We start from the raw sequence: 25,897 nt of genomic DNA on the forward strand, positions 1-25,897 counted from the left end.
CTATAATAAACTTGTTATTGCTTCTGATATATCTCCAAATGGTATCGTACTTAACTGACCACAACTGACTACATTCAAACTCTACATAGTCCATAACATTATTCATTAGGTCAAAAACGCATTACTTTCATACCAAACCTCATAATATATCTTTTGATTACTAATACGCATATATAACTAAAATTATAAAATCTAAATCAGTTATAACAAAGCAGAATCCTCTAAATCGCCGAGAAACAGATTAAGAATGCACTTAAAATATTTAAACTTTTTGTTTAGTTTCGAAATGGGACGGACTAATTGGTGTTTCATATGTTATAATAATAATTTAAATGGCTATTTAAAAAATAAAATTTAAACATTATGTACAATATACTTTATCCACTTCAGTTAACGTAATTAAGCATTGTACGTAGTGTATAAATATGGTTAAAGCTTTAGAAAGTTGTAACAATACAAATGTATGAGCACCAGGTGGATAAATATACACATCACTTTGAAATAGTGAAACTTTGAAAAGGAGTTATATCCTCGAAATATTAGTAAAGTACTTTGACACCATATAATGCTATTGATGGAAGAAGTTATTCCATTTTTTATATCTGTTTTTCGTCTTATTCCTTATTCTTTTTTTCTGTTCCTTCAGTGCTCGTGCGTTTGTCATCTAATATATATGTGCTCGTGTGTTTAGATTGTTACAGCCTTCCAAAAATAGAAGTATATTTAGTGCAGAATTCACTACTACGACGGCAGTTGTTTTCTAGTAAAATCTTTATTATTATATTGTTAAAGTGTTTATCAGAAATATAAATAAGAACGAGATTAAGATTAGTTATCAACTTTACACAACGAAAGAAATCCGCTGTAGGAGGCGAAACGAAGTAAAAGAAATAATGATATTCAGTTATTTTTTATCATGCAATTAAGAATTTCTTCGGAATGTTTTACATGTGGAATTTCATTTTCATTTTTTTATAGTCAAGCTGGTATAGATAAAAGAAAGCACTGTGTGTGCGGTGGCCTTTGATGATGAAATACAGATTAATGATCACTGCCGACGAACTGAGTTAAAGATCATGATTAAATGATAAAAACGGTTTTTTAGGTTACAAGTATCGACACACCACAAAGCTGAAGACTACTCTAACCAAAACAATGGGTTAACCACTCACATGAACAGCTGTTTCTGTCCATACGCTTGTAAAAAATCCACGTGGCCAACTGTTTTTTTTATACTTGATGTGAAGATTTGATGTGGTATGAAAAATCGAAAACTAGACTAAAATAAGAACTAATAATTTTCACAAGTTAGTCTAAAATTGAAATTTTGATCACTTAGTGCGATTTGTTACACAATCGCCAAAATAGCTAATTGTTGGATACGTACTGATAATGTTCCTACAATTTCCTGATATTTGTTAATTAAAAAGAATAACCTCATAATTGTTTTAGTATTCCACTTTACCCGTCCTAAGTTCAGATTGGTGAGTAGATCATTGTAGAACGTCTAAGTGACTACTCGGTAATTGGAAGTTGATTGCTCAAAACTTCACAAATATTAATTATCCCCCCCCTTCCTAGTCATGTAGAGCAAGACAAAATCCAACTGCGTTGGTGAAGAGGTTTGATTCGAAATTTCCCGAAGAAAAAGACTTGGTAGTGGAACTGTCGAAACATTTGCGTTGACAACAAAAAAAATAAAGAATACTAGGCCGACTATAAAGAATAGACAAAAAAAAAAAAACAAAAAAACAAAAACAAAAAAACGAAACTGAAATAAATGTAGATTCTTATTGAATCAAGACACGGCAATGCCATCTTTAATTTACAAAGGAATTAAGACAAGCATAAAAATAGGCGCGTTTCACCTAATTATGGGATGCTTTATCTCAGTCACGATATCCATTTTCTCTTATCACTTCGAATCTTATCTATATAAACAAAGCAAACATAGGCTCGCGACTTAAATTGTCGGATCATTGCCAAGAGCGCGTAACTATTTGTAATGACTTATTAAAAATCACATAATTTATTCCAGTACAATATACATATATATATATATATATATATATATATATATATATATATATATATATATATATATATAATGAATGACACCGGTTTACAAAAGAAAAGTCCCTATTTACTCGCCTCTTCACACAGGTGCAAACGCTAGACAGAAGGGCTTTAATGCATAAACCGAAACTATCTAAGCATCAAAAAAGAAAGTTAACAATTAACACTAGGATGTTCTAAGATGTTTTATTCAATTAATCGTTGTTCCCTTACTCTTTATCATGTTTTGATCTGTTTAAAATGATGAATGAAATGAACCCATTGTATTTTTGTTTAGAATATATGCATGATATTAAAAATAGGATACGTGAAAGGCAAAGTTTAGACATGACAGAGAAAAACTGTTAGAAATTTGGAATTGGCCACATATTTATCCCCACCCCCAACTCATATTTATAAAATTTCCTCGGAGCAAGCATTTCTTTGTAAACTCGTGCAATCTTTTGTAGATACAAGTAGGGTAAAAATATTAAATATTTTGCTATAATGTCAAACACGCGTCCTGTAGCCAGACTGTTTTTTAATCAACATTTGTTTATTCAACAATCAACGATCCTAAAATGACAAGCTACATGTATTAGAAGTTGGTTAAGTGTTCGTTATGTAACGTTTTCAACGTAATCTAATTCTGTGATTTACGATTTCTGATTATCTGATCATATTGTCAGCCCAACTTGGTTCTTCAGCTTAGTAAGAAATCGGACTTGGAATTTAACAGCGATTACGGGGAAGGCGCTGGGTTGGAAACTAGGAATGCGATGTATTCTGATAAATATATGTAAATAAATTTGTATTTTTTATACTTTTCCAAAATCGTGGTTGATTGGTTATAGGTAGTGAATCACAACACAACTTTGAACATTGAATCGAATTTTAAAATCGATATGAAATCGAATAAAAAAGTCAATAAACAGAATACACGAATAAAAATGAATACAGAAAAAAAACTATGGTTTAGGATGAATCTGTTCATTAAAATCTGTAAAAAATAATTTTGTAATCAGAATTGAATTTAAACACATGATTTCCGCGCTCAGAAAAATAACAAACAAATCTACGTAGAATGGAATTCATCCCCCATTTTTGTTGCTTATTTAGAGCATTTATAGATTAAATGAGATTTTGGTAATAGTGTAGGATAGTTAACAGTCGAGAAATCGTAAAAATACCTAACAACAAATAATTTATATTAAACGCAGTAGAATTTAATTATCTACCGCCCTGTATACATTTACCGTGTTGAAACTGCTTTTTAAGTTAGTTTATTTCAATTAAAATATGTATTACGACACAAAATAAAAAATGACCACGCGCGTGTAGCATAACTGTTGTAGAGGTAATTCATGAAAAAATAGTGAAAAAAAAAAATGATTTACCCTACCACTAACCACACATTAGTGGCTCTTGTAACTCGAACTGTAGCGCAAGATATTCTTGTTTATTATTTTTGCATGAGGCACACTCCACTCGACACCTTTCTTCCGTGTGTCGTAAAGACCACTTTGAACATATTAAATTAAAAAAAAAACAAAACAAAAAAAAAACAAACAAAAAAAAAGAAAAAAGGTTTCAGCACGTTAAATATATACAAGTCGGTAGACAATAAAATTCTACTACGTTCAATATAAGCTATTTGCCATTTGTTATTGCTTATTATTTAAGCTTTATTAACTGTTAACTATTCTGCACTCTTACCAAGATTTGTTTCGATTTTGAAGTGGCACATATATATTATATATGCACATGTGTATAGTAGCATGATTCTGGAAATATTGAAATGCGTTTAATCTTAAGTATTAAAAAAAATGTTTCTGAAATTAACTATTGATTTGCTTAGCATTTTTGCTCATCCAGCATTTTGGATCACTTTTATTGCTGAAACACAGTATTTGTTCTAAGCGACCTATTTCGTATCATTAATTGTAGAAGAGTTACTATGTTAATCGCATCCAAGGTAAATAGGGGTTGTAATTTTATATAGTAAGTTGATTTATTTTTGCTAGCACAAAATGGCAACATCAGATCTGTCGTGTTCATGTGTAAGATATATTTTTGTTGCTGCCAAAAAGAGTTTCCATTGGAATCATTGAGACAGTATTCAACTTGAACGGAAATTATTGGTTTTGAATTGATACAAGGAATCAAATCGCAAATCATAAAAGGTTTTAAAATTTTGGCACAGAATTAAATGAAAATTGAAATTTCTAAAGTTGAATCAAATGATGGATGAAACTTGGAAGATTCACAATTCTGCATCCAATTATGTTTTTTTATCACATGGAAAAAATCTGTGAATGCAAGATTGATTTATTATTAAACAAAGTGATAATGAATAAATCTACGCACACACACACAAATGTATACAAACACAGATAAATAGTTACACACATGTATAACAATGTATACACACATGTCTGCACATAAGTGCATACATATACGAATAAATAGTTACACACTAATACCATTTAGGACGAAAACGAACGCAAATCAATTCTGTAAAGTCATTTGAATGAATATCAGGACAACTGATAATTTAGCAGCAATAAGTGACGCACAAAAATGTATGAAAGATTCATTTTGGGACAAAAAAAGTTACAATTACAACGAAACTTCGATAGAAAAGATTATCTAAAACGAAAGAGACAAGAAACACGGAAGGCGTTTCATCTGAATAGAACTTTTCATATGAAAGGAAAGGCAGGTTGAAACTGAATCGCGAATTAAAATGAGTCAGCCAGTTTTGAACAGACTCGGCTAGTCAGGTTTGAATAGACCCTTAGATAAGAACAGAGAGGCAGATTTGAACAGATGTTTGAATATGAACAGAATAGATCGCTAAGACTTGAACAGGCACATTTCTATAGGCTTTTTGCTATAGGCAGACTCTAGCAATTACATTTGAACAAACTTTTATATATGAACTGATCCGTAAAGCTATATTGGGACAGATTAGGAATAATATATTTTAATATATCTTTAGATGTGAACGAACTTTAAGATGACATTCTCTTAGATATAAGCAAACTTAAAGGGCCGATTTGAACAAACCTTTGGCTAGAAAGAGACTGAGGGAAAATTAGAAGAGATCTTTTACAACGGAAAAAGGATTAAGAGAAAATAATATTACATGATTTCAATAGCTATCGAATCGGACAATGGAATTAGGATGACAAAATACACAACATAGTTAAAAGTTTCTTCGATGATGTTGCACGTTAAATGATTTCAAATTTCGTGGGGAAATGCATACAAAAATTAAAACGAAGAAAATGATTGGTAGATTATCGTAATCTTTATTAAAAATTAATTTTTTTGTTTTAAATCTTTATGATTTCACAATTTTAATAAAATAAATACGCCACACTTTTATTCGCAGATGTGTCTTGAACGCAAACACAAAACTTATGCTACGGACATTTGAAATTCACATGCATCCGTGAAACCGAAGGTATCAATAAATGATTGAATTATTGTATGAAATAAAAATATATTATGCTCTAACAAACATAACGTAGAACTCTAATTTTATTTCTCTTAGAACGCAATACATACACACACAAATATATATATATATATATATATATATATATATATATATATATTTGTTTGGCGATAATGAGAAATATAAGAATTCAGATATCTACGGCTATGCATCTTCTAATGGCTATGAAGGAGTTATCTCCCTTACACGATGTGTCACGTGTTACTCTTTATATGGGAAACGTCAATTTTTTCATAACACACACACACACACACACACACACACACACATATAATTACATGACGCTTTATAGGAGAATTATGTTATCATCTATGCTAATACCTTGGGTGTATATAATTGCCATCTTATAGTTATGCAATCATTACACAATTTTCACATGTTTTAGTTAACATTTCCTCTTTTTTTTCAGGTCATTCAGCCAAAAGGACTGATTAATAAACGATAAACTACAAGCAACAAAATTTTGCCAGGTTTTATAACTCCACCACAATCACTTGAAATGAAAGTGTGTGAAAGATATCAGCATGTCGTTCAGAAATATGTTTCAGTAGTGTAAGATGTTCAAAGAATGATATTAATGACGAAACTAAAACATAGTCACGAATGGCTAAAATAATGTAGTGTTTATCTCCATCTCTCCTCTTAGCTAGTCTAATAATCATCTCTACATCCAGGAGCGTTTTAGCCCTCAACTAGTAGGACTGTGCTCAACGTAAAGCGAGTAAGGCAGATGCATGACGATTGTCAGCTGACATTTTAAATGATTACAAAACAACTTGACATAAGAAGAACTGTGTTCAACCGATTATCATCAAGGATTTGGGAATGATGAATGTTATTGTAAAAATGCTACTTAAATTACTGGATGACAATCAGAAGAAGCGTCGCATACAAGCGTGTCAGGACACCATTGAGCGTCTTTAAACTGAACTTGTTGTTTCCTAAACTTTTCATTAAGACGTGGATCTTTCAATATGATTCGGAAACTAAGCGCCAGAGCACTTAGTGGAAGTCTGCGATGTGGCAACGTCTGAAAAAAGCAAAGTCATGTCGATTCCCTTCTTTGGTGTGAAGGGTATTGTTCTCAGTCCTTACCACGTGACCAGACGATCACTTTACAAAGAGATCGCGCGTCTTTTATTTCGTTCCACGCAAAAGAAGAGATAAGAGTTGTGGAACAAGCCGTGGATTCTGCAATACACTCATCAACAAAAAATTAACCGTCTCTGCCTGATAAGAACATAGCTCTACTAAAGACACCTTCGTATTAATCTGATCTTGGTGGTGAAGCTTTTATTTTCCCCATGAGTTCAAGAGAATAATCAAAGAGATTCCGTTGGGAAGACGTAGATCATTAAGATGGCCGAAACGACGGAGCTGATGAGCGTCACAGAAGAATCCTCATAGCAGTACATAGAAATATGTAGTAAAAAAGGATGGGAAAGTGCACTACACAATTTAATGTTTTTACTTTACCGTGTAGTTTGTGGTTTGTGATTGAAAGAAATTATTTATGACATCAGTCCCGTTACTTTTCAGACACATCTTTTATAGTCTGCTGCTCGATTTACACATTAGTTGTTGCTTGACAGTATAAAAATTCAGTAAAGTGTTCTATATGAAGACATCCTTTGAGTGATAGACTTTGATGGTATATATATATATATATATATATATATATATATATATATATATACATACATACATACACACAGAGTGATTACAAAATGATACCCATGTAATCATTAGTAAAAATTCATAATCATTTGTGTAATCCAACCATATGGTTGCCAGTTTATGCCTAACTTGCCCACCAGGTTTTAATCATGAACCGCCAACAGTTATAGTAGGAATTGTAATCCTGAATAGGCTTTACACTGACCGGATCATAAGCCTCCTCATCATTTTACTGTGGAATTACCGAAAAGATAATGTCTCTCAAAACAATACCATTAATGAAGTGAAGAGAACCACCACAGCTAAAATTAGGCCAATTAGAGAAGAGGATTGTGTTAGAGTTATTGACAACTTTGTACATCGCACTCCAGATGTATCTATTGAACATTTATGATTGAATTTTGGTAGACAAGTCAGGCATAGATGACATTAATTTGTATTAAATATCGTTGGGTTATAGAAAGGATTGTGAATTTTATTAACGATTCCATTTGGCGGCATTTTTTGGGGGAGTGGATATATATATATATATATATATATATATATATATATATAGTTTTGGAAAATATGTACGTATCGTTTTCGTTGATCTTTATTGGAGGGAACAATGTAGTTTAAAAAGAAAACCAAAAGGCAACGCGATTCTAGAGATTGAAGCCAACATTTTGGTGCCAAAATGATGATTAATATCGTTTAGAATCTACAAAGGATCTTGGTTGGCAGAATCATAAAGCCAGGATGAGGAAGACAAGGAACTAAACATCTGCAGGTAAAAAAAAAAATCTCTTTGGAATAATCATCATTCATTATGCTAGCAAATATGTCACGTGGTTTTGATGAGGGATAAAAGAATAGCACGAAAGAAAACCAAAAACAAATGAAACGGAAAGAAATCGACACCGTAAGGATGAAAACAACAATTAGATGATTCTATAATTGTTCAAGCTGTCAACCTTCATAATATTTCAAACGTTTCTGCTACACATATCCTGCAGCCATCATCGAGAATTAAGCAAAAAACCCCAAAAAACAACCCCCCCCAAAAAAAAAACAAAAAAACAAATAAAATAAAAATAAAAAACAAAAGAAAGAAAGAAATACCTATGGCTTTACTCCATGAAAGAAAAGAAACAAACATTTCCGTATCTTTCGATTTTCACCTGAAGATGCTCGCATGGTTTGCGTAGCCGAAACGTTGTATCTGACATACTAAGATTGAGAGCCGCTTTAATTAAATTAACAATTAAAATTACATCTTCGTAAATATATTGAAACAATTAGATTCCATAAGTAATGAAACGCTTTTTATTTGCGTGGATGTATGCATTTATGAGGAGGTATTTACGGGCAATACCAATATTGGCACAAGGCTATGCTTACAGAGTACTCAGTAGCGATGGAAATCACGTACAGTGACATTCGACACACTCTAAAGTTACTCGAATGCATTGAATTGATACACTTTTTCTTTACAAGTAGAGTTTTAACAATGATTAAAATAGTCACAGAATGAACTCACCACGAGGACTTGTATCAACATACAGACCATTGTCCAACGAGTAGGTGGCCTGTTACACATTATATTTTAAGTTAGACCAGACTATCCAATAGTTGAAACTGAAGAGTTTCTTCTAGTGATTAACAATACTATTACATGACGATGCTCGGCGTCGTCATAAGACAGGTGCGGGTTTGATGGTTGTGATTGATAGTTTGATGAGCGGTTACGTAACGTAGATCATATTATTAAAGATTCACAGATTTAGCACACCTACACCTTTACAAATAAAAATTCTAAATTCTTAAAGAACTGAAGTTTTTAAAAAAATAAATCAGTTTACTCGCTTTAAAAATATTTTTATGTTTACGTGTACTTGTTATTCGTACGACCTGATAAATATATGCATGAATGATAGATACTTTTTGCGTGTATTGACATTCAGATTTAAAGAAACAAATTATTACAAATACGGTAAAAATAACTTGAATTTAAAATTTAGGATGTAAGAACTGTATATAAATAATAAATATTTAACAACATGTCAAAAGACACGCTAAATCTTTGGGAAACCGAATATTTTTGTGTTGTTGTTGTTGTTGTTGTTGTTGATATAAAATTAATAATTCAGAACTGATTCAATTTTGAATTTTTAATTCGACATGAAAAATGGGTGTAACCTACTCACGTATATAGTTAGACAGTGCATGTGTATGCTTTTGTAGATTGTGTAGCGCCAATCTCTGGAATGGGATTATTATTTCTTTCATTCATTTCTAGATGTTCAAAATTAACAAACAAAATGTTCCACCCGGGCATACCTATTTTCGTGTAATGATTACGTGTGTATGTTTCATTTTTTTCTGTATATGTGTGTGAGTGTATTCATATTGAGGTTTATGCAATGATAGATTAGGTTTTATATTTATATATAAATGAACAAATCAAAAGAAAAATTTGTACAAAACTCCAAAGAAAAAAACAAAACAAAACAATAAAAAACTTACAAAATAGAAAGTAGAATAATAAATAAATAAAATAAAATCCTTGATGAAAATAAATCTAAAAAAAATGTATGAAAAGTCGAGTTGTTCTTTTGTTTCGTTGATCGAATTTTCATTTTTAAAAATGAAGAATTTTTATATGTAACGATTTTTGGTTTTGATTTTTTTCTTTCTCGTAAACACAAATTGTTTTTCATTCTGTTAACATTAACACACAAAACAACACAGTAAATGAGTCCTACGCCATCGTTGTTTTGGTCTCAAGAATATGATAAAATTATAAACACGATGAGACTTACTGGAACATAAATCCAGTTATTTGCCGAGAGAGTTTTGGGTTTGAGCCGCAAGAAATATATTGGTTGTATCATTTTTGTTCAATAACGAACAGAACTCACTTTAAGTATGAAAAACAAACAAACAAATGTTTCTGGTCCTTTATGGAGTTGCAGTTAAAATAGTTCCTTTTCAAATTATAAATGTTCCGCCATTTTGAAAAAAAGAATTCACCATTAAAAAAAATGTTCATCGAAATAGTTTACTTCGATTGTCGTCTGAATGTGTGTGCATTTTCGGATTCCAGCAGACGATACAGAAATTAGCAATTTTATGTCCGTTAGCACATTTATCATTTCGATTTTTTTTTGGCGCGAATGATGGATGTGTTCGTAGTTTTAAATTCCAGCTGAAGATACAAATATTTCATTTTGTTTTTTCAATTTTTTTAACTGGAAATTATTCTTTTAGATTTCGTATTCAGGTGCATTTTTTTTTTCCAAAATATGTCAATATTTCTCGATATAAAACATTAATCCGTGTGCATCTTTTTTCTTTTTATAAAACGATAGAAATACGTATACATGTCTTTTATTTCTTCTTCTTATTATTTTGCTGGAAAATATATTCTAATCATGAATTTGGCAACATTTGTTAAAAGGGATTTGATTTAAGGAAAACTGGATCCTCCATCACATTCAATGAGTGCATCTATTGGTTCCTTTTGCAAGCGCACGCTCCCAAGACATTGTCTAAAAGAATAAAGAGTTCTTTGCGAAAACGAAGGTTGAAGATTCCGTAAATGAAGGGGTTAATGGCATTGTTGAAAAAATAGGAGCGAAAAGATAAATTGTAGAGGACATCCCCCGTTGTGCCAAGAGAAGTGCGGAAATTTTTGACTACGATTTCACAGGTGACCATGACGAGATGGGGTAGATAACTGACAATCCAGAGAAGGGTGATGAGAAACATGATAACGGTTGTCCTGGACACACGCACCGAGGTTGGTTGACGATGGTCAACCGGACTGCTGATTGGCCGAGACACCTTGTGTCTAGTGGGTTTGTGCAGCTTTAAGTCTTCCTCAACGTTGCCGCTACTTGACGAAATGGTTGCCGACATGCGGTCGTTGGAGGGATGGGTAAAGACTACCTTCTGCATCCGACCTTTGTTCTTTTTCTTGTGTCTCCACACGTAGATGCCAATAAGGAAGTACAAAGCCATCAAAACAACGAACAGGACAAAACATGTGACAAGTAGCGAGCAGTAATAAGCCAACGGGTAATTCGTGTTGGTCAGCCCTTCAGCGATCGAGCACTCCTCGCCAACGATGCCGGCAATGCGCGTCTGAATCCGCCGTTTGCCGAAAACTAGGAAAGCCGGTGAAGCCAGCACCATTGAGGAGAAGACCATGATCGCCGACGCTATTTTCGCTGATCTGCGAGAAAAGTGCCGACCCAGGGGTCGACACACGCGTAAGTACCTATCGACCGATATCACGAATATGATCACGGCCGACGTTATAGTCCCCATGGCGACCACAAAACGAATTAAACGACAGGCGATGTCGCTGTGGAAGGTGAGTGGGAAGCGAAGGCCGACGATTTCCACCGGCATGGAAATGAGGCAACTAAGTAAATCACAGGCGCTTAAAACAGCCACGAATAAATTAGTGGCTGTTTTTTCAAGTTTGCAGTAATAAATGTAAGAGACGGCGCTGTTTCCGAGTGCGCCAAACACCATTGAGGTTCCGACATAAAACACGACGGGCAAATAAGAGTCAGCTTTTTCTTCGTTCAGCTCTTGAAGAATTTCGTAAGAATCGTTCGATATGTTCGTCTCCATTTTAACTTGTTTTTTCTTTGAGAGGCTCGAGCCTCTTGTGCGTGTGTGTGTATGACTGATGGAGGTAATGTACCTCTACAATGTAAGATGAATTCTTGTCGATTCACGGCCGAGGGATGTAACATGCAACTTTATTCAGACATTCCTGCAAAGACAATAGAAAAATATTATGAAAAATAATGCAACAAAAGACAAGAATTAAACGAAAAAAAACAAAACAAAACAAAAAAAAAAAACGAAAAACAAACAAACAAAAGGACAAAACAAATTTTTTTACAAATAAATACAAAAGTAAAGTAAAAAATAATAACTGTAAAACATTAATACTAAGAGAAAATGTCATGAAGGGGTAAGGAGAATGGAAAGACCGACAAAAGAGAGCAGAATCAAGATCTCCATTGAAAGAGTACCAAGAATACTGAAATCCTGAGTAGATTTATTGCCACTCAATTTCCAGTCAATATGAACAGCATTTATCGGCGAGAATTCAATAGTAAACGACCGTTGCTATAATGCAAAGTGATTTAAAACGGTGATCGAAAAAAAACGGAGATTACTAAGAAACTGGGGAGACTCAGAGTATGGGAAATATGATGTGTTGTTTCCAGTGAACGATCACTAATAATAAGTGTGAGAACTCCTAGTAAGTAAACTAACGCTTCTGCTTCTTCTTCTGCCGATTCTGCTGCTGCTGATGCAGGATCTGTAACAAGAGCCGAGCATCGTTAAACCACGTCTCAAATATCATTTCTTATTTCATTTCTTTTACTGTGACGACATGGGGGAGGATTTACCCAAGAGGAACTGTTATTCAATACTTCACGCTAAGATTTGCTTCGAAAGCTGGAAAACAGATCTATAATTTGAGTAACACGTTTTGCTATACTGATCCTCTAATTCATGAAAAGTTGATCTCACCTCGCTGCCTCCATAGTAAAACAAAACATTAACTAACAAACACCTAAATATAACAGGAAAAGAAATAACCAAAAAACAAAAGCAATAAAAATAAAACGGATTATTCTGATCCAACTCATTTTTACTATCAAGTTTCATTTTCTAATTTTTTTTCTGTTCGTTTCAGAAGTCCAGATGTTGCATAATGTTGACCCTCAGTCCGGTGCAGAGATATGCGGAAAGTAAGAATATGACATCACTTCCAAAAAAACGATTTTTGTTTATTTTTCATGACAGTTTTTCCAGTGAAGCAGTCACACTCGACTACATGAGTGATTACAGTCAAAGTATTATATACTTGTCGGAAAATTTCATTGTATATCTGAATTTTGTCCCTCAGTCCTCATTTTTAATGAGTGATTTTTCTGACAAAGGGAGAAGAAAAAGTTGTATTCTAGGTTGGCAGTATTTTGCACGAACAGTCGGCAGAGATGTCGGACATTTTCTGTTTCTATGTCTATCCTTGTGGCCGTGTAACTAGTAAGGGTGCTGGAGGTAAACGTTTTATCCGGGCTGACTTTATCCGCCTGATAGCCAGGGACGCAAACCTTGGATTAACCACTAGGGAGGCTATCCTATCAGCAGGTGCAAAGTACTGTGGCTGCTGTATTGCCATTTGGTGAATGGATTCTGGATCATGCAGTAGCTTCTGGTGGGGCCTCTCGATGTCATATTAGTGGGTAATTGTTACGGCTTTACCTTTTCATGTGCTACAAAAAAAAAAAGAGATTTTCTTCATTTCTTTTTCTCTCTTCGTTTCCCCTCTCTGTCCTGCTCTAAGCAAGTCTGACGACCTAGTCCACAAATTCCAAAACTCCATCATGACAAGTTTCAAGAAAAAATACACGATTAAACCCGGATCTCAAACTTCCAATTACCAGGTCTCCTGCAACATCAGAGGTTGAAACCCAATCACAGGAAACTAAACCAGACCTTTTATTTTTAAGCAAAACTGGCATTGGACAGACTATTTCTCTAGATGAGTTCGTAATTAAATGATACTCTAACTTAACTTCCAAATCTGACCCCCAAGATCGCCATGGGCATGGAATATGTGCCTATATTAAAGATGGCTTTCCATGTGGTAGGGGCATCTCTAGAGAAGATCCTAACTTACCCTATATGTGCTTCAGGGTTACACTAGCTCACACTACTGCATTTATATTTACTCTCTATCGCCCCCCACAACAGCGGAGTTACTATCTTTAAAAGCATATCTGAGAAAATTGACCAAGTCCTATCTGCTTATCCTTCAGCTAACATTCACGTATGTGGAGACTTCAATGTTCACAATGTGGAATGGTTGACCCACTCAAACAAGACCGATGGTGATGGGAGGTTCTGTCAGGATTTCTCCATTGCTTATGACCTCACTCAGATTGTTCACGAACCCACCCGTGGGCCCGACAATGATGCCCAGTATGCGAGCCTCCTAGACTTTTTTTCTCACAACTTGTCCTGAACTATATTCAGTTTCTGTTTTGTCTTCTCTTGGATCTTCCGACCACTCTGTTGTATCAATTAAGATAAAAATTAAATGGAATAAGTCCTCAGACGTACCTCTCCATCGTACAGTATATCGATACACTATGGCTGACTGGGATAGCTTCCGAACATTTATATCAGATCTACCTATGCGTTCCATGTTTAAAAAGGATGTGTCCTGACGAAATGGTTAATTGTAGGTATAGATCGTTTCATACCCTCGAAAAAGTTCCAGCAAAAGCCTAACAGCCAGCCATGGTTTTCTCCAGAATGTGTTGCTGCCATTGCGCATAGAAATCACTTTTTCCACTGCTTCCAACGTAATAGATGTATGGAAACTAAAGCCGCTTTCAGGACTGCCAGCAACCATTGTAAAAAAGTAATAAAGGACGCAAGAGAGTTCTATGCTCAGTCCGACAAGTCCAAAATAGCTGAGCAGCAGCTTGGTTCTCACCAGTTTTGACAAATACAACCCTGAACTGAAGCGTGTGTTCTATCCCAACTATCATCAATGGACCTGAAGTAATCTCGTCAGCATGAGACAAAGCCAAACTCTTTGCCAAGAAATTTGCAGCTAATTCTACCCTTTGCGACCAAGGCCGCCAACCTCCAATATTTTGTCCTGTATCAGAAAAAACGTTATGTGATATACAAATATCTGTACGTGATGGTGCCAAGCTAATCAAAAACCTTGATTCCAGTAAAGCAACTGGCCCTGACGGTATTCCAATTATAGTAATCAAACAACTTCAACCATTACTAGCGCCGATACTTACAAAACTGTTTAAACGTTTTCTTAAGGAGAATTGCTTCCCATCACCCTGGAAAACCTTATCAGTATGCCCTGTATTTAAGAATTCAGGTGATCGCTTATCCCCCTCTCAGTACAGCCCAATCAGTCTCCTGTGTATCATGAGTAAGGTACTGGAATCTGTGTTAAATAGAGAAATAATCAACCGTCTCAGCAAAAATAACCTTCTTAGTGACACTCAATATGGTTTCCGTTCTGCTAGATCTACAGCAGATGTGCTTACAATTATATCTCATAGGATTAGCGAATCTCTCGACGGAGGCAACCTTTCTAGGGCAATTGCTCGACATATCAAAGCCTTTGATAGGATATGGCATAAAGGTTTATTTCCAAGGCTTTTGATAGGGTATGCATAAAGGTTTATTTCACAAGATCTCCAGCTATGGTATAGCTGGAAATGTCTTCTCAATTATTAAATCGTTTCTCTCTGATAGTTCAGAAGAGTAGTAGTTGATGGGCAAAAATCAGAAGCTCACAGTATTAATGCTGGAGTCTCTCAGGGGTCCATCCTGGGCCCAACTCTTTTCCTGATCTACATTAATGATCTTCCAAATCACATCCTTACATCATTCGTAGACATTTTTGCTGACGACACTACCATCTATGGTAGCACATCTAAGACAGTAAACGACCAAGTTCTCTCCGATTCTCTCTCCTCTGATCTTGATCACGTTGTACAATGGGGAAAGGAGTGGCTGGTTACTTTTAATGCATCTAAAACCAAGTTTCTATCTTTACATCATCAACATTCTGATCCCCATCTGGCATCAATTAAAATGAATGGCTCTCGTCTTGAGGAGACCTAAAGTTTTGATAAGCTTCTGGGCTTGACTTTTACTCATGATCTTAAATGGAACACGTAATCAAATCTGTTGCCAAGGCCGCTGGAAAAATGGTCGGCTCCTTCTATCGACCCAGTAGATATTTCACTGCTGATGCAATTCTCTATCTATATAAGAGCCAGGTGCGTTCAAGGATGTAATACTGTTGCCACATCTGAGCAGGAGTTGCTAGAAAGGACTTGTCCTGCCTTGATAGAGTTTAAAATAGACTTCGTAGCCTCGTAGGAGATGTCCTTTTCTCTTCACTGCAACCTCTATCTTACAGAAGAGATGTTGCGAGTTTGTCTCTGCTGTATTGTTATTTTCATGGAAAGTGTTCGACTGAGCTTCAATCTATGGTACCCCCTCGCTAAACTTTCACAAGAAACACTCGTCTAGCTGAAAACACTATTAATAATTCCCCCCACTCTTTATCTGTGCCCTAACCTAAACGTAGATTCCACGAACAAAGCTTCTTTCTTAGAACTGCACGCCTGTGAAATTGTCTTCCGTTTTCCTGCTTTCCAGCTGACTACAATATGGCTGTCTTCAAGTCCAATGTAAACAAGTTCTTGATGACTTGTTAACAAATTTACCGAATTTCCATTACTAACGATTACTATATTGTCCAATTGACTACTGTACACTCTTAACCCTTATCCTCGAGTGGTCTCTGGGCCTTGATAAGTGGTTATGCCTATGTAAAAAAAAAGTCAAACATTTTACAACCGCTTATATTTAAAAGAAGCTGATAACAACAAAAGAAGAAAGGAAAGAGATCGAACTACTGCTACGTGTTATCAAAATGACAAAACTCCAACTGCAGACGTGTTGAGTCACCGACCGGGTAACGAAATAATTGGCCCACCGTAGTGCTACATGTAGAGTTGAATGGACACATCTAAAACCTGACATTTTACACAAACGTGGTTAACAGACGGACATAGAATTTCAAATTTAAGTGCCAGTGCATCTATAAAACAGGCATTATTACAAAGGCATTATTACACAGCCGCTCAATCTTGCAACCAGCGACACCATTTTTGATCCAAGTATCCATCCATCATTTGGCCCATCACCAAAAGAATACACAGTTTAGAACCGTGATTATGAATTTATATTCAGTATAAGCGATAGACCGCATATGGTGATGTGGGATTGGAAAAATATCATGCATTGAGCTTGGGTAAGTAAGAAAAAATATAAACAAAATAATTAAGACAAAAATAAAAAATAACCTTTAATGTACTTTCTATATATTTGCGTTTTTCATTCACTCTTCACCTTCAACCGAGAACCGGTGTGTCAACGCGATTATTCTGTATATATATATATATATATATATATATATATATATATATATATATATATATATATATAGAGAGAGAGAGAGAGAGAGAGATATCACTGTATGAGTCATTTGCAAATCACAGAAAATATTGCACTTTTCTTTTTCCGTAAAAAATAATTGTCATTGTTAGCTCAAATTAAAATAATTAAAACGCAAATGTATCGTATTTCTCTCTTTAAAAGAATATAACATTTAAGATGTTTATTAAAGTAAAACGAATGCGAATAGAAGGTTTTAAAACTTAAAACGGAACGACGAATTCGATTTAGGAACAATTTATTTTAAATGACCAATGGCAGGACATTTACTTTAACAACACCAGTACATTTAAATTAAAATTCGCATTGTATTTAATATTTGCCAATTAGACGATCTCATTAAAGTAAACAGACGTGGAAGGCGATAACGTTTATACAAACATGAAATACGTTAGTGTATTATTATGCAGATGAGCGATAAATCCAAATAGGATTAGGTAATTAGTTAATCTTATTCATCTTTTTGGATTTTGTGTTATGCCGTTAGAACGAACATCATGATTTTTTTTTTATCATTCAACACAATTTCAGTTGCTGCATCTACATTTTTAGCGAGAACCAAAACGCTGAATTACTCTTTCTTTATTTCTGTTTATTTTTTTGGAAGCATGGAAAACCAGATGCGCAGATTTCGTCAAGATGAATCCGTTTACGACGATTTCCGTGGCGTCAAGCAAATCTTTTCGTCTATTTTGCTATTATTCTTATTGTTTAGCATCTGTTTGAAAATTGCAAAGAAGTTTACAATGAACATCTGGGGCGATGAGCTTTATCGAGATGTCAAGTCTGTCTGTTCGGTGATTAGTATGGCCGACCAGAGTTCAAACTTCAGCACAGACATTCATATAAGTTTAGAAATAATGACATTTCAGGTCTTTTGTAGAACAGCCCCACACCCAAAAGATACCCCTCCTCAAAAAAAAAAAAAGAAAAAAATACGGGTTTGAGTAAAACACAGTTTATTATTTACGCAAGATTCATTCATTTAGGTGCATAAAAAGATCGTTATGCCTGAATATAAATTATCAAAAATATTCGCTCATCACTCCGCCATGCGTTCCACAACGCCCTTTATTCTGAACTTTATAAATCCTAACACTAATCGAACCGTAACGCATGTCTAAACAAGACTTAAAAAAGCAAATTACATGTGTATGCTCGTACTGTGTATGAATAGCGGATCATATTTTTGTTCATTAGGTGGCGGTGTTCTTCTACAAAAGACAAGGAAAATATAAAAAGACTAGTTGTTTTTGTTTTGTTTGGATTACTTATACATATGTAAAGTGAAATTCATTTCTTTTTCGCTCCGTACGATTTATATGTTTCTAGGCGTATCCATGACCCGATGGGTCATAACCACTATCACCATTTATTCTATTTTGGTTTGATTAGGAAATTCACAAAACTGTGATATATCTTTTCAGAAATTATTCTTGTGTAACTTAAAGCAATAAGTATCTTTACTTCCTCTAGATAATACAGAAGTAAAGCAATCTGTTATTATTCTTTTTTTTTTATCTAATTTACATATGCGTGTTTACGGCGTGTACGAACACGTTATGTGAATTAGTTGAAAAGTTGCTCATTGATAAGTGTAAGAGAGCCGTTGAATTAACATGCAGCGGGAGAGAGAAGAGAGATACACGGATTACTAAGTGATGAACAGGTGACTTGTTGAGTTAACAAGCATTTATAGTTAATTAGAAATTTTACATTCAGTTTTACACATATTTCTAATAAAGAACATTATAGCATTTACAACCTGTTACTAATATATTCTTTTTTTTGGGGGTATCAGAATCGATATCGGAATCGGGGAAATTTATGCATATTTTTCGATGTCATAAACGATTTCTTTAATTCTCTTTTTTTTTAAATTTGAATTTGCTTAAAACAAAATTCTTCATTGCTGGTGGTAATAATCAAATAATAAATATTTATTGATTTTAAATTACCAGTAAAGCTAAAATCTATAACAAGCGTGTGTTTTTTTTTTGGAGAAAATACGTGCACATTTAACATTTTTTTTTACGCTAATTGGGGAAAATAACAACTTTATGATTAAATATTTAGAAATTTATAAAGAATCGGAAATTCTATCGAAATGAGAGAAACATTACAAAATCGGTAATTGTATCGGAATCTGAAAAATATTAGAATCTTCCCATGACTAATATATATATATATATATATATATATATATATATATATATATATATATATATAACAACATCAAAGGGAAACATACGTTGATGAGCTCAGCAAGATACATCAGCAGATGAACATATAGTTGATAAATCCGAAAACCAAAGATAATCAAGGAAAACGCAGTGGACAATACACTAGAATGTAAACGAAGAGATTAAGTTTTTTAACGTATTACGCAAGTTTACAATGAAAAAAAAAATGTCTAAAGCTTCCTTTCATTCTCTAGAGACAATGAATAACACATGTTGAGCAACTTGCGAAGGGTTTATTGTAAAGAAAGAGTTGCGCAATCTTCAACCAGACCTATCTTGAACCGGCATTGTTTGATTCTCATGGCAAAGTGATGTTCAAGACAACCAGAAACAATGGCGTGATAAGTAGAGAGCCCAGCTGCATGCAACGCCTGGTATTTCCAAATGGTCACTGATCACTGGCCAGGCTCAACGTACCTTAATTTCGTCAGCGTGATGATGCTGTATGTAAAACGGTTGGCAGCCTAAACATAATCGAATCTGTGCGTGCTGATTTAACTTCGATACCAGTTATCGTTCATCACCTCCAAGTTTTCAATTTTTGACCAAATAACATTTAATGTATTTATTTGCTTTCCCACCAGAGCAAATTAGGCACAAGGCCGTTTTTAATGTGGGGTAAAAACCAGCTCCCCTAAAAGTAGGCAAAAAGGAGGCACTCTGGTTACCAAAAATAATAATTGTCCCAGTATAGAGGGTTTCCCCTCCATTGACTGGTACAAATTATCTTAAGTGCAGCATCCGCAGAACATATACTACACTTTGATCCGAAGAACATTTAAACACACATAAATATGCTTCTAATCAATTTTCTTTTGTTATTGCTGTGCAGTGTTATTGGCAATATAATAACGTACTTTGCTATAATTTATTTAAAACAAAGTACATAGTCCGGCCTTAATACTAATAACAATTAAAAATAATAATATAAAAATAAAAATTAGAAAGGAAGAAAACAGTTTCAATTGAATGAGTTGTGTATATTAAAAAACAAAATGTGCAAGCCAATAAAAATTACAAACTAAAACAAATTCACTGCATCCCAGGCAATACTGGCTGGGTTGCTCAATAAAAAATGACAACGTTTAGTTTTGACAGTGCTTTGTTTTCATGCGATGCTTTAAAATAGTGTATGGAAAAACACACTGTATAACAAATTAGTCCTAAGCTTGTCATAGTCGAAAAGTGGCAATCGAGATAAGACCTTATCATATAATGCTATTTCCCAGCATACGTTTTCAAACAGCTACTAACAACTAAGTCCAGCTCTTAGCCTAACTTAGATATAAATCCGATAGAACTGCTACTACTGATAGCATGGGTAGCAGTATAGAAAAGCGATAGGAAATTGCCAGGCACCTGAAAAGCAGTCCTTTGGGTAGTTGAGAATCATCTGTTTACAGAGACAACTCATCTAAGAAAAGAACCCCCCCCCCCCAAAATAAAAACGCTTCTTCAAATCTCTGTTGCCTTTTCGCCATACTGACCCGTAGAAAGGACCCGAAAAGAAAAAATCGGAGTTAGAGTCCATAAGGTAGTTCGATGCTATATACAATAACGTTCTTGAAACTTCAACGGCGACATTTGCTTTTATAATAGACCATTCCAGCGATGAGGAGAATTATTGGATTCTGTTATATGGGTAAAAATTTGTCCTTCATACTTTGCACACAGGTGAGCGGAACTTCATACTCTTTTGCGACTGAAGACATAGTAAAAGTATAAACGGGATAGAGAAGTAGAAAGTGGAGAATTTATTTGACCTCATAAAAATGAGTTAATAATTTCTCCAGTCATATATTTACGTCGGGGTACAAATAATTTTTTTAAAGTTATAAAAGTAGATCCTTCGAGGGGCGTACAATAAGTAATGCCCCTGACCCACTTCCAGTTGTCTGATCTAGCTGAAATTTTGCATGTGCAATTATTTATATCTCTACGGGTTATGTGGCAAATTACAGCTCTGAACTAATTGTGGTTTCTGTTTTACAGGTGTTTGAACTGAGTTAGGTATGAAATCGAGCCTGTTGAATGTCGAGCAGTGATTCGGTTTTTGTATTTGAAAGGACGCACACCACAGGAGACTTTTGCTGAAATGAAAGAAACTTATGGTGATAATGCCCCATCATATGACCTTGTAAAACGCTGGCATCGTGAATTCAAACATAGCCGGTAGTCTGTGGAAACAGCTCCCAGACCTGGTCGCCCCTTCTGCCATTGATGAGACATCTATCCGTCAAGTTGAGGCTTCCATTTTGGAAGATCGGCGCATTACTATAAGCCAAATAGCCCAAGATGTCAAGATTAGTACAGGGTCTGTGGAAACTATCATTCATGACCATTTGCATATGCATAAGGTGTCTGCCAGATGGATTCCCAGGTTGCTCACACCATTCCAGAAGCGAGAACGCGTCGAGTGCTCGAGGATGAAATTGGAGATGTGCCAAGAAGATGAGTCAAAGTTTTTCAAAAGACTGATTACACAGGATGAAACCTGGGTCCATCACTATGAACCAGAGACCAAAGCCCAGTCAATGTAGTGGAAGCACTTGGACTCACCACCTCCAAAGAAGGCAAGGGTGCAGCCCTCCGCTGGCAAGGTCATGCTCACAGTCTTCTGGGACCAGGACGGAGTAGTGATGACGGATTTCCTGGCAAAGGGTACCACAATTACAGGAGCCTATTATGCTTCACTTTTGAGGAAATTAAGGGAAGCTATCAAAATCAAGAGGCGGAGTAATATCAGCAAAGGTACCCTCCTCCTGCAGGACAACATTCCGGTCCACAACTCGCATGTCGCCAGGTCAGAAGCACGAGCGTGGGGTTATGAAATCCTTTCCCATTCTCCCTACTCTCCTGACCTTGCACCCTCTGACTTTCACCTCTTCCCAGCCATGAAGTTGTTTTTTAAAGGAAAGCGTTTCCCAGATGATGCAGCCTTGATTTCTGAAGTCACGTCGTGGTCGGAGGACCAACTTGGGGTGTTCTACAAAAGATGGTCTCCAGATCTGCATCAAACGATGGGAGAAATGCATAACTGTGGGTGGTTCCTATGTAGAGAAAGACTAATAACTGTGTCAAGTTTCGTTGCTCTACTGCTATGGGAAGTGGGTCAGGGGCATTACTTATTGCACGCCCCTCATGTGTATATATATATATATATATATATATATATATATATATATATATATATATACTTTAATATTGGATATATATAGATTTCGACAATATGGATTAGAATATAATAACGCCTGCAAATCTTTGTATGTACATCGAATAAGACTCCATGTGAATAAATTTGCATCCGAGCTCTTTCTGCTAATCTTTTACACAGATAATTCTAAAACATTTCGAAACAAACGATATAAAATTCCTAGAGGGAGAAAAAAGGACAGTTCCCATGACTCAAGGTTATATATATATATATATATATATATATATATATATATATATGTCAAAGTGAGACAGGAAAAAAACGTACCGATCACCATTTCGTATATGACTCATAGATCAACATAGCTTTGCAGTGCAACACTATTCGTTCAATGAAACTTAAAACTCTCGCCTGTATCCTCATTATCATCCAGTTTCTCGTACGCTAGCTGCTAGTATCAATGGCCATTCCTGATATCCAGAAAAAGAATTCGGCTCTGACAGGCGATGAGATTGAACGGAAGTCATTCAACCTTACCGTCCTTGTTCTTCGTAATTTCTCCCAAACGAACCAACAGCTTCACCCCATTGCTAATCGCAGAATTGTGAACGATATCGCTTGTGGATTTAGCATGCCGAGTTCGAGTTACGTCGAGTCTGTTAACTTGCTCAGCATTTATATTCATATAAGAAAGTAAATAGCAACCATCTTTCGACCGAACCAGTTTTTAAATTTGATTCACGTTGTCTGTTTAACGACAATCGAACTCTTTTAGGGTTATTTGCTTTCAACATACAACCTATCGTTTTTTTTGTTGCTTTTACTTATTAAGAAGTCGCCTTGTATCAAGGCTAAAATCTACTTGAGGATTAAAGTGAATGAGATATGTAGATATAAGTTTTATGATTATGAATGTTTTTAGACCATTGAAAATTATCAATGTAATGAAGAGAAAATTCTCTTCATTATTTATGAATTTGACAAGTACTTATTGACATTAGATGAAACGACCATAGTGTAACCCACACGGTAAGCTATTCTGTTGTAGGTTTTAGATGCGTTATCAGATCATAAAGTAATTAAAGAAGCGATTGATAAGAGAAGTAGTCGGAAGAGGAACAAAAGTGGGAAAGATGTGTTTTTTTTTTTTACTTTGACCCCCAATTTTGACCCCTTAACATTTATTGCTTTGGAATCAAATCAAATTAAAAAGTTTGATCCATGTTCAAGTAACCTACATTTAAAATTTCAAATGTTTAGACCCAAAATTGTCGGAGGTGTTTGGTAGAGTTTTCAAAGGTCAAATCTTTGAACCATGCCCCCTAGACTGCCAAATTTCTGCCCGAAAACCGATTAAAAAGACGTTCCCAAATCTCAATACTCCTTATGTCAAATCTCGAGTCTGTAGATTGAAAATTGATAGAGTAGTTTGGTAGGGAAATGTACACATGCAAACATACACACAGGCAATTTCACTATATATTAGCTAGACGCCCGACGTTGTCCAATCGTGCAATGCGCTTAAGCATGATATTTTAATTTATGCAGATTGCGTATGTATTATTATAGAATCAATCCTCTATTGATTATAATATATTACAAGGAATAATTTGCCCGGTGGACTAATTCGCAAAATAAACCAAAAAATAAAAATGATAATGCTGTTCATTGTTTATTTACAATATCACGCCAGCTGATATTTGGGACAACGAATACTCATGAAAAGTAACTTCTGATTAATGTTTAGTTTAAAATATGCAATCGAAGAAACTGTTTACGGCGATTTTAAATGGTACCTCTCCAGTGAGGTATACCCGGGCTTAAACAGGGGGATCGATCTGTAATTGAATGCTCTATCACTCAGCTATATCTCCAGATGATAATAAGTTTATTTTTTAAAGAAGAAATTATTTACTGGGGTTTTTAAAATAATTTCCTTTGGACGGTAAAATGTAAAATATTCCTCTGTAAAAAAGAGAAACACTATGTTTTAGGATCGATTTTTTCCGATTTTCGATACTTCTCGGATGAATTTCATGTACAAAATATATCTAAGAACACTGCCAGACATATAAATTAGCTTTGTGTGAAATTTTCAAATGATAGGCTCAACAGTTTTGGAATCTATGAGGAAGAAGCTCACACATACATACTGACTTTTATATAAAAGTGGAGATTATATATATCTATAATATAAAGCTGGATGTGTGTGTGTGTGTGTGTGTGTGTGTGTGTGTGTGTGTGGTTACGAATAGGCTCCTATATGGTTGACTATTTTAAAAAACTGATTACATATAGTGATAGAAGATGTATTGAGACACAGGAATGGGTATGTTTGATCTGGCAGAACGGTGGTTCATTAAAATTGTGGGGTCTGTGTTCGCGCCTGGTCTACAAAGTATGGAAATAAAAAATGTTAAAATTAAAAAGAAAACGTTTACAAGTGTTTTTGATATAGATGTACATAAGAATACTTTGATATGCATGTTTTAACTTAAATAGGGATGGTATAATAAAATTATGGGGTCTGCGTTCGCGCCTGGCCTCAATAGAATGGAAATAGGCACAAACTTTAATAAAGACTTCTCATATCTATCTGCGTAAGTATACTTTGATAATTATGTTTCAGTTTGAAGAAATATGATATAATAAAATTATGGGGTGTTCGTTCGTACCTGACCTCCATAGAATCGAAATATGTCACAAAGTTTAACAAAGTTTTTTTAATATAAGTGTTTCAGTGTGAACAGGTATGGTATAATAAATTATGGTGTTTATCTATTTTATTTTTTACTCTCATTATATTTTGCTTTGGTTTTGATACCCCCACATTCGAAGCTATCTCTTTACAACCCTTCCTTTTCATAAACTATCATACTTTCATAAATCAGAGTCCATTTTCTGTAGGCTGTTTTTGAACCTAGTCAACGACGGGTACTTTTGCTAGTATATATATATATATATATATATATATATATATATATATATATATATATATATATATATATAAATAAAAGAATAATGATCTGAAACCAGAACTCGAAAACACAATGGATAGGTAACTTCAGCTAACCCTTGTATTAATGTGGAAAGCATGGAAATTACGACTAGTTGTTCAAACTATTACAACGATATGATCAGCTCAATAGAAAAAAAATT

The 25,897-nt window shown here is 34.6% G+C and overlaps 1 long non-coding RNA gene across 1 annotated transcript in view; it reads right to left on the reverse strand.

Annotated features, from left to right (window-relative positions):
• Positions 1 to 992: 992 nt before the first annotated feature.
• LOC145245980 (uncharacterized) overlaps positions 993 to 25,897 on the reverse strand; it is a 119,347-nt gene continuing 94,442 nt past the window's right edge. The window contains exon 3 of the long non-coding RNA XR_013863057.1: positions 993 to 12,023. This is a non-coding gene — a long non-coding RNA (uncharacterized LOC145245980). The remainder of the gene's footprint in view (positions 12,024 to 25,897) is intronic.

This window comes from Euprymna scolopes, chromosome 23 (genome assembly GCF_053919585.1).
Source record: "Euprymna scolopes isolate OS-2025 chromosome 23, ASM5391958v1, whole genome shotgun sequence".
In the NCBI taxonomy this organism is placed as follows: domain Eukaryota; kingdom Metazoa; phylum Mollusca; class Cephalopoda; order Sepiida; family Sepiolidae; genus Euprymna; species Euprymna scolopes.